Below are 13954 nucleotides of genomic sequence, written 5' to 3'. Positions count from 1 at the left end.
AAAGGTCCCTATAGAAACCACATGGTTGTTAGTAATTGTACACTCTCATTTAAAGGTGCCAAAAAACCTCCCAAAACGTAATGAGATCAGGATGTCAGGAAAACCATAAAAAAGATCAATACTTTTTTCTCTCTGGTTGTCTCCATCAGAAATCACTATGCCCTCTCTCCATGTAAATGAAATCAATCAGTGGGGATTTCTGTAAAATACATAAAACAGTCATCTTCCAGACTCTACTAGAAGATAAATGATTCCAGACATTGGATTCCAGCCATTTTCCCACACATGCTACGGAGTTTTTGTCATCCATATTGGGCCATAACACTGAGCGGTTTTTGCTGCCTTTTTTTTTTTTTTTGGAGTTTACAGCCAATGCTTCCACTTCTGGCTTGGAACAGACTGCCCACATTAGAATCATTGCAAAATAGTAGTCATTTTCCTGCATTAACTGTAAGAGAATCATCTAAGGCCAAATGAAGAGGTTCATGAATCCCTTTCAGAACTCTTCTTGTATACTTTGCTATTACTAATATAATATTATAATTCCAAAGGAAAGCTTTAGACTTCTCTGAAATTATTCAAATCATTGCCTAATGAACTGAAAGGCATTTAACTCTAAGTGTAAACACTGAAATGTACCTTATTACTATGAATAATGCAAGCCCAACAAATTTGAAAACTTTTTAGCACAAAAAATAAGATTACAGTATATTTTGCTCTATGAGAGATGATGTTCTCTGGAGAAAGGTAAAAGCAAAAAAACAAAATAAAACAAAATAAAAACAAAACTTGTGGTAGCTTAGACTTATTTATTTTTCCTAAAAATGTATGCCAACACCAGCAAAGTGATTTAGGAGACACATAGGAAATTTGGGGCATATCCAGGGCTAACTGAGTAACCTTCACTCAATAGAATAAACAACCAAGTACAGTTTCTTGCCAACTGCTTAAAACCGAAAGATAGGCCACTCTCTTACTAAAAGTTGCCTGTTAAGAAAGATGTCCAATAATCTTCAACCATTTTAAAGAAAAATAAGAACCAAAAATAAGGCAAAACCAGCATATGAGGGTGATTAAGAGGATTAAGTCTTGTTTGTATGGTAACAGCTTTCAATTAAAAAAAACAAACAAACAAACTAACAGACCAACAGCCATATACTTACTATCTTATATTTAAAACCAAGTTCCACTCAAATAGGATGTCAGTGCTTCTAAATACAAAGTATTCTTTGGGGGATATAGTATACATCCAGTCAGAGCTCATCAAAGTGGGAGTAAAGTAACTGCTGTCGACCCACCATCTCTATTTCTACTACTAACCCATAAAAAAACTTACTTTGTCTAAAAATGTCCTTAGGCTGTGTACCCAAATCACTTTCTTCATTTCATTTTCTGCTTCCTTCAAAACAGCTCCTCAGACTCTGACAGATGGCCTCTCTGTCACTGAGTGCTTCTTTTGCGTTATCTTTGCCAGCTAATATTTCCCCGATGCTTAGCTGTTGTCTGTGAGACTGAGTTCTACATCATCCCTGGTCTGATCAATGGTCTGCTCGGTTTGAGGTTGGTTTTTAGCCCCGCCCCTAGCTCTAAAAGAAACCAAGGGGGGAAAAAACCCAACAACTTCACAGCTGGATTTCCTATAAATCATCCCATTTCACACTGGCTGTGTAGCTAAGGCTGCTGCTCCATCACTACTAACCCAAAGAGCAATCCTTCACCTAGATGTTAGGCACCCTATGGTTACACCCATTTTTTTCCTGTAAATCTCTTTTATAAGAGAATATGAAATGCACCGAGCAGTTTTAAGCATGCACAAAAGACCAGTTAAAAAAAAAAAAAAAAAAGTGCCTAGATTATTATAAATAATTGGATCTGAAAACTAAGAATTTTTTTCCATATTTCAACAGAATATGGAAAAAGAATAATGCAAGGGAAAAAAAGCTCATTTATTCAAATTATCTAACTTGAAACAAAGATAATTTTCATTCAGTTAAAGCAACATTCTAAGCACTTACTCTGTTTTTATCTTATAATATTTATCCCAAACAAGTTCAGGGAAGAAAGAACAAAATACGTGGTCAGGAAATCACTGTATTGTACTGTATATCTAACTTAGTTAAAATAAAATTTTATTGATATCTTTTATTTTGTATATCACAGTTATCTTCGAATACTCTTCCCAATTGAACCCTCTCTTGTGACAAAGTAAATTGAACAGAATAGCCACCTCAGATGTATGGCAATATTATCCCACCCCCATTTTCCCTTGCTTTCTTAAGTTTTCTTTCCATTTCTACTGAGAGAGAAGAGGATGCATCATTATCTATACTCTAAGACCAAAATTGGTCATTGTAAGCAGTCTAAGTTCCACTGGCTTTCAGCTAATTTTATTTATGTTATCATATCTCTAGTGTGTACTGATTTCTAAGGTAGTCGCTCAAGAGTAGGGGACTAGTCAATTACAAAGGAAGTTTAAACCTGTAAAATGTCTAGACAAACCAACCCAGTGAGGCTGAAATATTCTGCACCGGATTAAGCCCAGTTCAACAATATTACCATGTTTTTAAGATTTAAGAAAAACATTTCTTACTTTCAATTATTGGGTCTGAAGGAACATATGCCACTCAAGCCAGGTTAAAGATATGAATGATGTATGTCTTTAAATAAGAAAACACAAGCACCAAACTAAGTACAATAGCCTGGGACAAGCTAAATGAAAGGAAGGTACTTGTGGTCCATGGATTGGAATAAAATATATGCTGAAGACATGTGACTTTTTAAATACTTCAGTTCCTATGGATTTATTCCTTCCTGTCATAGAATTACTAGGGAGAAGAAGACATACACAGTGAGAGACAGAGAGAGAGAGAGAGACAGAGAGAGAGAGAGAGAGACAGAGAGAGAGAGAGACAGAGACAGAGACAGAAGAAGAGATACAAAAATTGAGAGAGAGAGAGAGAAAGGGAGGCAGAGAGAGACACACCCAGAGAGACATAGAGAGAGACAGAGATACACAGACACACACAGAGACACACAAAGACAGAGAAACACAGAGACACAGAGAGGGACAGAGAGACACAAAGAGACAGAGAGACACACAGAGAGAAAAACACAGAGACAGAGAGAGACAAAAACACAGAGACAGAAACACAGAGACAGAGACAGAAACACAGAGACAGAGAGAGACAAGCACAGAGACAGAGACAGAAGCACAGAGACAGAGACTGAAACAGAGACAGAGACAGAGACACAGAGAGAGAAAGAGAAAGAGACACACACACACACAGACACAAACACACATACACACACACACAGAGCAAGAGTGAGACACAGAGAGATGGAGACCACCGAGACGACACGAGCAAGCGGAGACCACGGAGACGACATGACAGAAAGGAGACCACTTGAGACAACAGAGAAGAAATGATTGAGACGACAGAGAGACACACACAGAGAGGAACAGACACACACAGAGGGGAAGGGAGACAGGGAGGGAGTGAAGGAGGGAGACAAAGCAGGAGAGAGGGAGATAAAGAGAGAGAGGAAGAGGTGAAGAAAAAAGAAGAGGGAGGGGATAGAAGGGACGTACTTCTATAAGTATAACTCTGGGAGTTAGCAGTAGTCTGTGACATTTAAAAGCCAAAGCATGAGCATTCCTAGGCTACAAGAAAACTCAATCATTCTGAGTCACAGTTTGTCAAGCGATGTGGATATTTCAAATGTGATTTATAGAAAGATGAGCTCTAGTGGAGGCAACATAGTTTGCTGGAAATAAGTCTGATCTGAGAATCAAGACACTAGAGCTCTTAGCTTGGCTCTATTACTAATTACATGTGTCACTTTCTCTAAGTCTTAGTTCCTTTACTGGTAAAATGAAAAGTTTTGGAAAAAAAATTTTTCTGGTCTATTCTAAAAATAAATTAAAACAAATTAAATCAAAAGAAGTCTAGTTTAAACTAACAGATTGGATTATGCCACATTTTTTTTTAAACAAATGAACAACTGAGCTATCTAAATAAGTACTTAATTAATAAATTCCATTTTGCCACAACAGATATTCCCCAATACACACTTGAACAGCCTCCCATGAAATACATTTCTTCCAAACAATTAAACAAGACAATGTAATTGAGTTATTGTGAGCAATACTATATATGTTGTCTATATTGTGTGTTTTGTTGTTTTCCCCTTTGCAATTCTTCCTTCAATATTAATATTTTTTAATTCATCAAACCTTGCCCTACATTAGTATTTCATTAAAAAAATATATATAACAGTTTGGTTAACTATCACTTAATGACAGGTCACATTTTTTTTCTAGCACTTTTTTGAAACAAATATTACTATGGATATTTTTATACATGTGACTTTACTGTGGGTACAAATCTAATAATAGAATCTCTGTATCAATGGATATAATCACTTTAGTAACTTTTTTTTTAATAATTCCAAATAATTTCCCAGAACAAAATTAGACCCATTTATAGTGGCATCAGAAATGATTTAATATGCCTATATTTGCACAGTCCCTTCAATATTTAATTTTTCCCTTTTAAACCATCTCTGCAAATTTGCTAAGTGTATGAGATCACAATTAAGTAATTTTGGATTTTCACTCACCTCATTATTATTTTGAATAACTTCCCAGATTTTTTTGATTATTTGCATTTCTTCTTTTGAGAATTTTTCTTTATGTCCTTTAATCTCATGAACTGAGAGCTCCTAAACTTCTGGATTTGTTTCAATTCCCTATTTTAGGGGATATTATTTATCATTGACAATTAATGTACATATTTTCTCAACTTGTACTTTTTGTATTCATTCTAATTGAACTAATTTTTTTCATAAAAAGCCATTACATTTATAATTAGAATTGTCTATTTTATTAAAAAGAAACTCCAATCATCTTATGCAAGTATTTTCCTCCCAAAACAACTTTTAAAAAAAATTTTAAAATTCCACTACTGGCAGAGAAAAGACACAATTTTGGCAGTATGTTCCCATATATGTGAAACATAAGGATCTTTTAAAGAAATTGCAATTATCTACCTAGCGCACAATCAATGATGCTTCTTATTTTCACTGACATCTAAATGTATGGAATCAATTAATCAACATGAACACTGTCATATACACCACCAATACATATCATCTGATACAAAACTTCACAAACGAGGCAAATTTAGCATAACCATGTAGGTCTTCAATCTTGCCAAGTTTTTCATCCAAGTAGCATTTTAACTATGGTAAAAATTTCATACAATTAACATGACTCTTTTTCTGTGACCCTACGCATGCTGCCTAACTTCCCCTGGGTCTCAGTTTTCTCATCTTTAAAATGAAGTTGGTTTAGATGATTTAGACTTGAAAGGGATCTCAGCTCTCAATGTACTACTCTATGACCTCATTGTCCACAATGTCTTTTTCAAAATTTTTAATCATTTTATCTTTATGGAATGAAATATATATATTAAAAAAGACTACACATGAAACAGCCAATTATGTACAACTTGTTATTCCTTTTAAATATATAATAAAGTTGTTATGTAAATTTATTTTGCTCCTCTCTCCCTCCCTCTTCTTTCCCCCCAAATAGCTACCTTTTGACACATATAAGTAAAGTCATTCTATACATCTATTTATCAGTTTTTTTCTTTTTCTTTTTTTTTTGCTGAGGCAACTGGGGTTAAGTGACTTGCCTAGGGTCACACAGCTAGAAAGTATTAAGTGTCTGAGGCCAGATTTAAACTCAGGTCCTCCTCACTTCAGGGTGGTCTTTGGGTATTTATAATGGTCAAAATTACTTAGTTGCTCAAAGTTGTACTTAAAACAATATTACTCTTACTGTATAATTGGTTCTGTGTAATACCCCATTTTTAGCCCTTCCCAGTAATACACCATATCTCCTTTTACTGTTTAATTTTTGTTTTCTTCTAGAAAATTCTGAGGACATGAGACAAATTCTATATCCTTTTTATCTCAGCAGTTTCAAGCATAATAACTTGCATGTAGCTGATGAGTTAGCAAATGTTTGCTATTAAAATGAGTGAATATACAATCCTATCACTTCCAGAGAATATGTGCTTCATGTAAGATAAGACCCTTAGCATACCTTCTATTCAGTTAAGATTAAATGCTACCTTTCTATTTTTAAAGCTGCTCTTATTTAAAAAGTATTTAAATTGTTTTTTTAATTTAAAAAAAATTTAAAAGTATTCAAAAATTTTAAACTAACAAGTTGCTTTGGAAAACAAATGTACCAGAATATAGACTAGTAGATACACGCATTAAGTATGCAGGTACCCACAAAACAGGTAACAGTAGGTACAAAATTGCATAACAAATACTTAAAAACATTCAAAAGCCTCTAACATCTTATGATCTCTTTTCATGTCATAACAACCAAGAATTTTTTTTAAAATGATAAATACTTCAGGAGCTTTCAAAACACTATCTATGCCTTTGACACTGCTAAGAGTTGCAGTCACCTCCTGATATACTTAAAAAACAAACAACCTTAAGGTAGATAACTTTTATAAAGACATATCATATACACTAAATTCTTTAGCAGAATGTCATATCTTAAAATTAAAATCTTGTATTTACATAGTTGCTATTGTTTCTAATTCCCATTTAAACATCTTCTCCAAAAAGAAATTAACTGTTATCTTGTTATAAAGGTTCACTTTAGTATTGAATATTTGCCTTCTAAAATGTCATTATACATACACACACATATATATATATATACATATATATATATATATGTGCACATGTATATGTATAGTTTTGGTACTAAAATATACATAAAAATAGATGGCCTTATGATTTCCTATAGCCCATACAGGTAGGGGAAACAGTGGTGGGACCTTAATATCACCAATGTCATACACTATTTCAAACCTACAAAATATAATTATATGATGATCCTAAAAATTTGGAAAATGTATTAAGTGAGAAAATCCTAAAAGGATATATCAGTATCTCTCTTATAAATCTAGTGCTAGCCTGGTCCTTTGTTCCTAAGGTTGCTAATTTACAGTTTTTCTTTCTTGTGGTAAAGCAAGGTGGTAAGATTTTAGAATTCATCAACTCCAGACATTAAAATTTAACAATGAGGCAAAAAAAAGCACAATCTACTTGCTGTGGCAATGATCATTTCATGTTGGGTATTAACAAAGTAAAACACCATCCTTTTGCTCCTCCAAAACCCCAGAAAGAAGCTCTGGATTCACAGTGAACCAAGTTCATATCTTAGAGATGCTCTTTGGGATCAGGTTTCCGTCTAAAACAACTCAGAATCCTTAGCTAAGGATATTCATATGAGAAAAGAGAATAGATCTAATTCTTCTTCCATAAGTTAGCTATTCAAGTATTTGAAGATAAATTTTATCTTTTCCAAGTCAACTCTTTTTCAGGCTAAATATAATCAATTCCTCCCACCTATAATTATATGGCATAAACTGAACACCTTTCACCATTTTGATCATTGTCTTCTGGATACTTTGCAGTTTATGAATGTCCTTTTTAAAATGTGGATCTACAGCTGCAAACAATGCTCTATAAATAATCTGATCAGGGAGAATACAACTCCACTTCAGTGACTCCTCTTTTAGGGATACTGACAACTTTTGTTTTCATTCTCATCAGGAACAACTAGATGACTCTACTAATGCAGACTGGCACCACTCTGAAACTGAGAGTTGTCTTGTTCACAAAGAAATTAAATGACTTACTTAAGGTCATTCAGTCAATAAATGTTGTAAAACTGAACTAAGGTCTTCTTGGCTGAGTCTTTAGCCATATTAACCCATTTCCTCTCCATTCCTCCTTTCGTGGAGCCTAAAAATCAAATTATCTTTGCTTTCTCACTTTGCTGGTTCATGTTTCTTCAGTTTTCAGCTTAGTCCAAATCTTAATCTTGGTCTAGAATTCTTAGCCAATGCTATATTGATCTATCCAGAAACTACCACTTTTGCCTCCACAGTTGCCATCCACTTTTTCTCAGGAAATAGTCTCAAACATTTCCAGTATTTACCTCAGCGTATGGCATATTGGTAGATGCTAGCTACAGCATTTAATGACTGATAGGCTGATAGGGAGGTGGAAATGCCTCTGGGACAGTTAACAATATTCCCAGCTCTTTTCTTAGTCAATCCCATACCTCTCCTAGAGTTAGTACATAAAAGGACCTCCTAAGGAACTGAGAAGACCTCTAGATTTACCTGTCTTAAACTGCAGTCGCCCAGTCCTCATTTGTAACTGAATTAGGATGATGGCATTTCTTTCACTTCTTCTGTTGAGAGAAGGAGCTCAGCCCAGATCATCTTGAACATTTCTTTAAACTTTAAATCTATGATCCTGTGATACCAGTCTTATGATCCCATGACCATCAATGACTAAAACAAAAATCTAAGAGTTTGAATTTTATCTGAAGTGTGCATTTTGACATTGGGTTTTAAGGAGATTTATCTAAACTGTCTAGTATTTCTTTTTCTAGTTCTTGAAAAACAGAATTCCACTGTTAAGACAAAAACAGGCCTATTTTTGTTAGCACATAAGTCATCGGATTAAAAATAATCTCAACCTTTTCCCCATCCCCATTAAACAGAAAGCACTCATTTTGTTTTGTGCATTTGTAGTCGATTGCTGACAATAGTTAGAAAATATTTTTAGAGTAGAACAATCTCAGATTCCAAGCTTGTCCAAATAAATGTAAGAGATCTATTTAAGGGGCCTTGGAATCCTATACACCCAAAACCTGTTGTAGAAGCAGCCCAATTTCCCTGGGATAGCAGTGAAGTGTGGGTGGCCATAGGCGTCCTTGGCAGCTATAAGGTATTTGTTAATGCATTTGGCTTTAAAAGTTTTTAATCATGCTAATCAACATAGGCAAGCAGCCCTGGCCACAAAAAGATTAGCCACTCAGTTATAATATTCCCCTAAATCCTAATGCAGAAGCTTAAATAGAGAGTGATAACTGATTTTTTTTTTTTTTTTTTTTTGCCAGCTTCTTCCCTCCCAACATTTTTCAAACCTTATTCCCCACTCCACCACCTCCTTTCTCTGGTCTACTTTCCTCCAGAAAATACAATAACCTGACATCTCTTCTTGTGGGAGAGAATCAAAGGCCAGGCATTTACATAGCTTTTAAAAACAAACAAAAAGTCCCCAGAACCACCATTCCCAGCAAAAAGAGCAGCTTCCTGCCTCAGCTTCAAGGTTACTTTTGCTGGCAACAGACTAGGGTGCTACAGATCTTGCCTTTAAAAATGTGTGTCACCAGCAGGAAAAGACCTGGTTGCCAGGGAAACCAAATCTTGTTTAAATCCTTTGGAAACATTGGGTTCTAAGTGAAGCATTTTCCTGAAGAAACACAAACATTAACTACTGAGAAGGAATGCCCTTCTATCACAACAAGATTCTTCACCTAGCTTCCTATAATTAAAATATCATAGGAATTCACTTGAAACATGAATTCTGCAGAAGGCTTGGTGGTCCAGTGGAAACCTCGGCAGTCACTGGCTGTAGGTTGTTCACTTTCATTGAGTGCAGAGGTTAAGCATCTCTTTCTTAAAAGATAATATGTTTCATTAGCAATCAACTCTCCCTAATTTTGCCAAGTTCCTTTTGCTTGAGGAATGGCATGTGATTGAAAACTGAGTGCCCTCTGGTCTTCCTGACCCATTTTAGCTCTACAAGGCTAATATTTACTTTACCTTGGACAAAATGCAGCCAAAATTCATGCAAACTACTACATCCCTAAAGGGCAACTCTCCAAACAACATTTTCTTCTTTCATTTCATTTCAGTTTTCAATTAACAGCTATTTATTTTCTGTTTCCTCCCCCACATTTAAAAGAAAAAGAAAATCTAATTTAAAAAACCCGTCATGTCAAACAAGAAAATTTCTACACTTGGCCATGTCCAAATATTTATATTTCACGTTGTACTATGGGTCCCTCTTCTTGTTGTCAGGAGGTAGGTAGCTCTGATTATCATTAATTCCCTGGATTCACAGTTGATCATTTCACTGATCAGAAAGCATAAGTCTTTTTTAAAGTCATCTTTTACTCTTTTGTATAGGGAAATTTTAAACCCAAACTGATAATATTCAGATAATCTTCAGTAACATAACAAATATTCTATCTGAAAAGATTTTTTGGATTTTGTCTTTGCTGGGGAGTAAAGAGGAAAATTAAAGTAGGGATAGGACCCCTGTTTGAACTGAATAGGATTAGGATAATTGAAGCCAGATGAGGCAGAGCTAGGTTGTTCAGCTCTACTTTTGCTTCTGTTGTGTCTGCTATAGAGAATGCCCTTTGGGGTAGGAATAACAGAATAAAAATGTTTAAAGTAGCGATGAAAACCAAGACAAAAAAAATAGTAAGAGTACCTATTAGCCCATGGCAAGTTCAAGCACCAGTCCCAGATGAACTACATCCTAAGAAATTGCAAGAATTGGCAAATATGACAACTGATTTGCTATCAGTGATCTTTCAAAGATAACAGAGAATTAAAGAGGGGCCAACAAACCAAAAGAGATCAAACGTTGCTCTACTTGAAGGAAGGAAAGATGACTAAAATAAAAAAATAGATGGTATAATTTTCAAATTTGCAAATGAAGAAAAGTAGGAAGATCAACTCACATTAAATGACAACTAGGGTACAAAGACACTTTGCAAGCAAGAACATTGGGTTGAAAAAAATGAAATTTAAGGAAGATAAATGACCTTGGATTTTAAAAAATCAACTTTACAAGTAAAAGACAGAAAGCATAACTAAACAAAAGTTCATTTGAAAAAAGACCTCTGGGATTTAATGAAAAAATGTGTCAGCAAGTCAAAAAATCTAAGTCAATTTGAGGATTCATTAAGAGAAGCACATTAAGAAAAAGACTCAATAAAGTGGTCCTGAATGTAAGTACTGCTGTCAGGATTGGATTCCACATTTTAGAATAGTCACTGATGAAGAACAACTAGAAGGATAAAGAGCTTGAAGATTATGTCATATGAAAGTCTGTGCAAGAAACTGGGATAGTTTAGCCTGATAATGAGAAAACCTGTCTAAGTTAAATGGGATATTGTGATAACCAGCAATATTGTATTTGGAGTGTGAAGGGGTGGTGCATGATAGCAATCTACCAGCAGCATCTAAAAGACTGATGGGACTCCAGAGGGAAGAGTGATGGGGAAAAGGCTGAATGATGACCTGTCACTGAAGATGCTGGAGAGGGGATTCTTATATTATAGCAACGATTCTTAAAAATATCACAGTCAGAGGCCTCTCAGTCCAACCTGGTCCATGTTGAACTCTGACAATCTGATATTTATAAGTATCAAATAAGTATAATAATATTAGCCAGCATTTATATAATGCTTTGAGGTTTTCGAAGTCCATTACAAATATTATCTCATTTTATCCTCAATAATCATTGGGCTGCACATACTATTATTATTCCCTTTTGACAGATAAGGAAAAAGACTGATTTAGAGACCCTACCATTTGGATCCCAAAATTATGGAAAAATAATTTACCTAAAAGAAAAGATAGATATGGGGTCTCTACTGTACACTTCCCTATTTTTTGGAGGAGACTCATTTTTACTTTTTGATTATTCATTTTATGGAGGAAACATCCATCTAAACATATGCCATGGCCTTTTCTAATTCAATTGTTAGAAAAATACCAGGTCTCAGAAGGCCAAGGCAAACACTAGTCATTTATAGTTGTTGATATTGTCACAGATTGTTGATCTTGGAGTGAGGAAGACCTGGAGTCAACCACTTAGACTTGTGTTCCTCATCCCAGATTCATCTTTTCCTATTCATCTCATCCTGCTGGGCAGGGACACTCTTCTGGCCCACCAATTCCCAGCCACACAGTGAATGTCGGTTTTGGAAGCAAAACCATGGTTGAGAAGTCCAGTCACCAAATTTAGAACAGGCACCTTGTTAGCTGATGCTAGGATGGTCTGGGTCAATGGTGTTTGATAGTCACTGCTGAGACATTTGGAGCTTTGATGAGAGATCGTCAAAAGCAAGTGGGTTCTAAAGTCATCTAGGTAGCAAATAACATAGCCAGAATTTGAAGACAGGTTCTTAAAGTCCAACTGGAGCCATTTTCCTGCTGCATTAGGATGTACTTCTGGACTTTTCTACCATACCCTGCTCTTCTTTATTTTCTTAGAATCACAAAACACTATTTGACTACATATGATTAGTCATGAAGCCAGGTCTTCTTGTCTCCAAGTCCTGTTTCTAAGTCCATTTATACAACAATGTCTTTTCAAAAGCAGGCCAATAAGTGACATGACCCAATATTGAAACCAAGAATATCAATATTCTCTCTTAGCAGGCAAAAGACTACATTTTAAAAAGACATCTAATTTCGAATACAGTTTGAATAGCACAATAATTTTTTGCAAGTGCTTTTCCTACTCAGTTTAGGCAACTAAGTATTCACTAAAATACTACAAATTTAGAATATACTCAACAGTATGAAGATTCTGACAGGACACATATCACTCCTGGTGATATGAATTGTAGTGAAATACCATTTAGATATTGCTTCAAGAAATACATCAAACATAAATTAGGTACAACATTTGAGAAAACAATATGGATTAATATACAGGGAATTGACTTAGAAGAAAGGATATTTGGTCTGCAATCTCAACTTCATTATGATAATAATAACATAGTAATAATAGTGTTATGCAGCTGGTAATGCTAAGTTCTTTATAAATTGTTTTATTTGATCCTCACAATAACCCTAAGAGGTAGATGCTATTATGATTGCCATTTTAGAGATAATTAAGACAAATAGAAGCTAAATGACTTGCCTAGACTCATTTAGCCAGTAAATGTCTGAGGCTGGAGTTGACAATTTTGCCACCTGACTTCTGGCAAGGCATTTGATGTCTATGTTAGATAGGAAATCATGATAATAAGCAGTGTGGCATATAAAATATTTTAACTTAGTACAGTGTGGCATATAAATTTGCAGAAATATCATAGTAATTACTATTCCTGTCACTTACTTTTCTGTGACTACTAGACAGCAATTTATTTTTCCTCAAAATCTAGCTCTCAGACATTGCAGAGCCAAGAGATGACAAGACACTCTAATAAATACATGTTAAATCATGTTATGCCATGTTGGGTCATGTTGAATAACATAAGACTATAAAAACTAAAAGGAAGAAAATGATCAAGGAATTTAATGACTATTTTTAAGAAACAAAAATAAACATTCAAAATTTAAAAGCCATAATTTGAAAAGACTGAAAGATACTCTGAAAGTATACTTTGCAATTTTTGCTGTTGTTATTCAGTCATTTTCAGTTGTGGCTGACTCTTTGTGACCCCATTTGAGGTTTTCTTGGCAAAGATAATGGAGTGGTTTGCCATTTCCTTCTCCAGCTCCTTTTACAGATGAGGAACTGCAATATATATTAGAGACATGGCGAAGATACAAAAATGGGGGAAACTAGTGATATATAAAGTCTGGTAGATGTATCATTATTAAAAGCCAGGAAAAAAAACACAAAAGTCTGACAGCTTATACTACATTGAGCAAAGCGCTGCAGTCAGAGGAAAAGCCAGCAAAACTCCCATGAGAATTTATTTTCTACTGAGAAAGGATAAAAGGTTCTAGAGTTAGAAGGAAGTTCAGAACTCATCTAGTCCAGCCCTCTCATTTTTACAGATGAAGAAATTGAAGCCCAGAAAGATGACATGACTTCTCCAAAATCACTCAGGTAACAAGAGTGGTAACTTGAGTTCTAGTTCCTAGGACTCTGAATCCAAAGATCTTTCTACATACTACATGCCCTTCTCTCTTCCCTCAACTGGAATCTTTTAATATCAGTTCTGCAGAAGTAGAAAATAGGAGATCACTAGAACTCTTGATAACTTTCAAACAAATGTCTGGAAGGGACTGGGCACTTTCTA

At 35.0% G+C, this 13954-nt stretch overlaps 1 protein-coding gene across 3 annotated transcripts in view; it reads right to left on the bottom strand.

Annotated features, from left to right (window-relative positions):
• STARD13 (StAR related lipid transfer domain containing 13) overlaps positions 1-13954 on the bottom strand; it is a 285280-nt gene that overhangs the window by 115868 nt on the left and 155458 nt on the right. The window contains exon 1 of one of the 3 annotated variants that reach the window (XM_023499614.2): positions 1337-1813. The exons of the other annotated variants lie outside the window; for them this stretch is intronic. The gene's annotated coding sequence lies outside the window, so the exon portion shown is untranslated. Of the gene's footprint in view, positions 1-1336; positions 1814-13954 lie in introns of those variants that run through there. 3 annotated transcript variants of the gene reach the window in all.

Source organism: Sarcophilus harrisii, chromosome 3 (genome assembly GCF_902635505.1).
Source record: "Sarcophilus harrisii chromosome 3, mSarHar1.11, whole genome shotgun sequence".
Lineage (NCBI taxonomy): Eukaryota > Metazoa > Chordata > Mammalia > Dasyuromorphia > Dasyuridae > Sarcophilus > Sarcophilus harrisii.
Note: the sequence above shows the minus strand (reverse complement) of the source record. Positions and strands in the feature narration are given on the sequence as shown.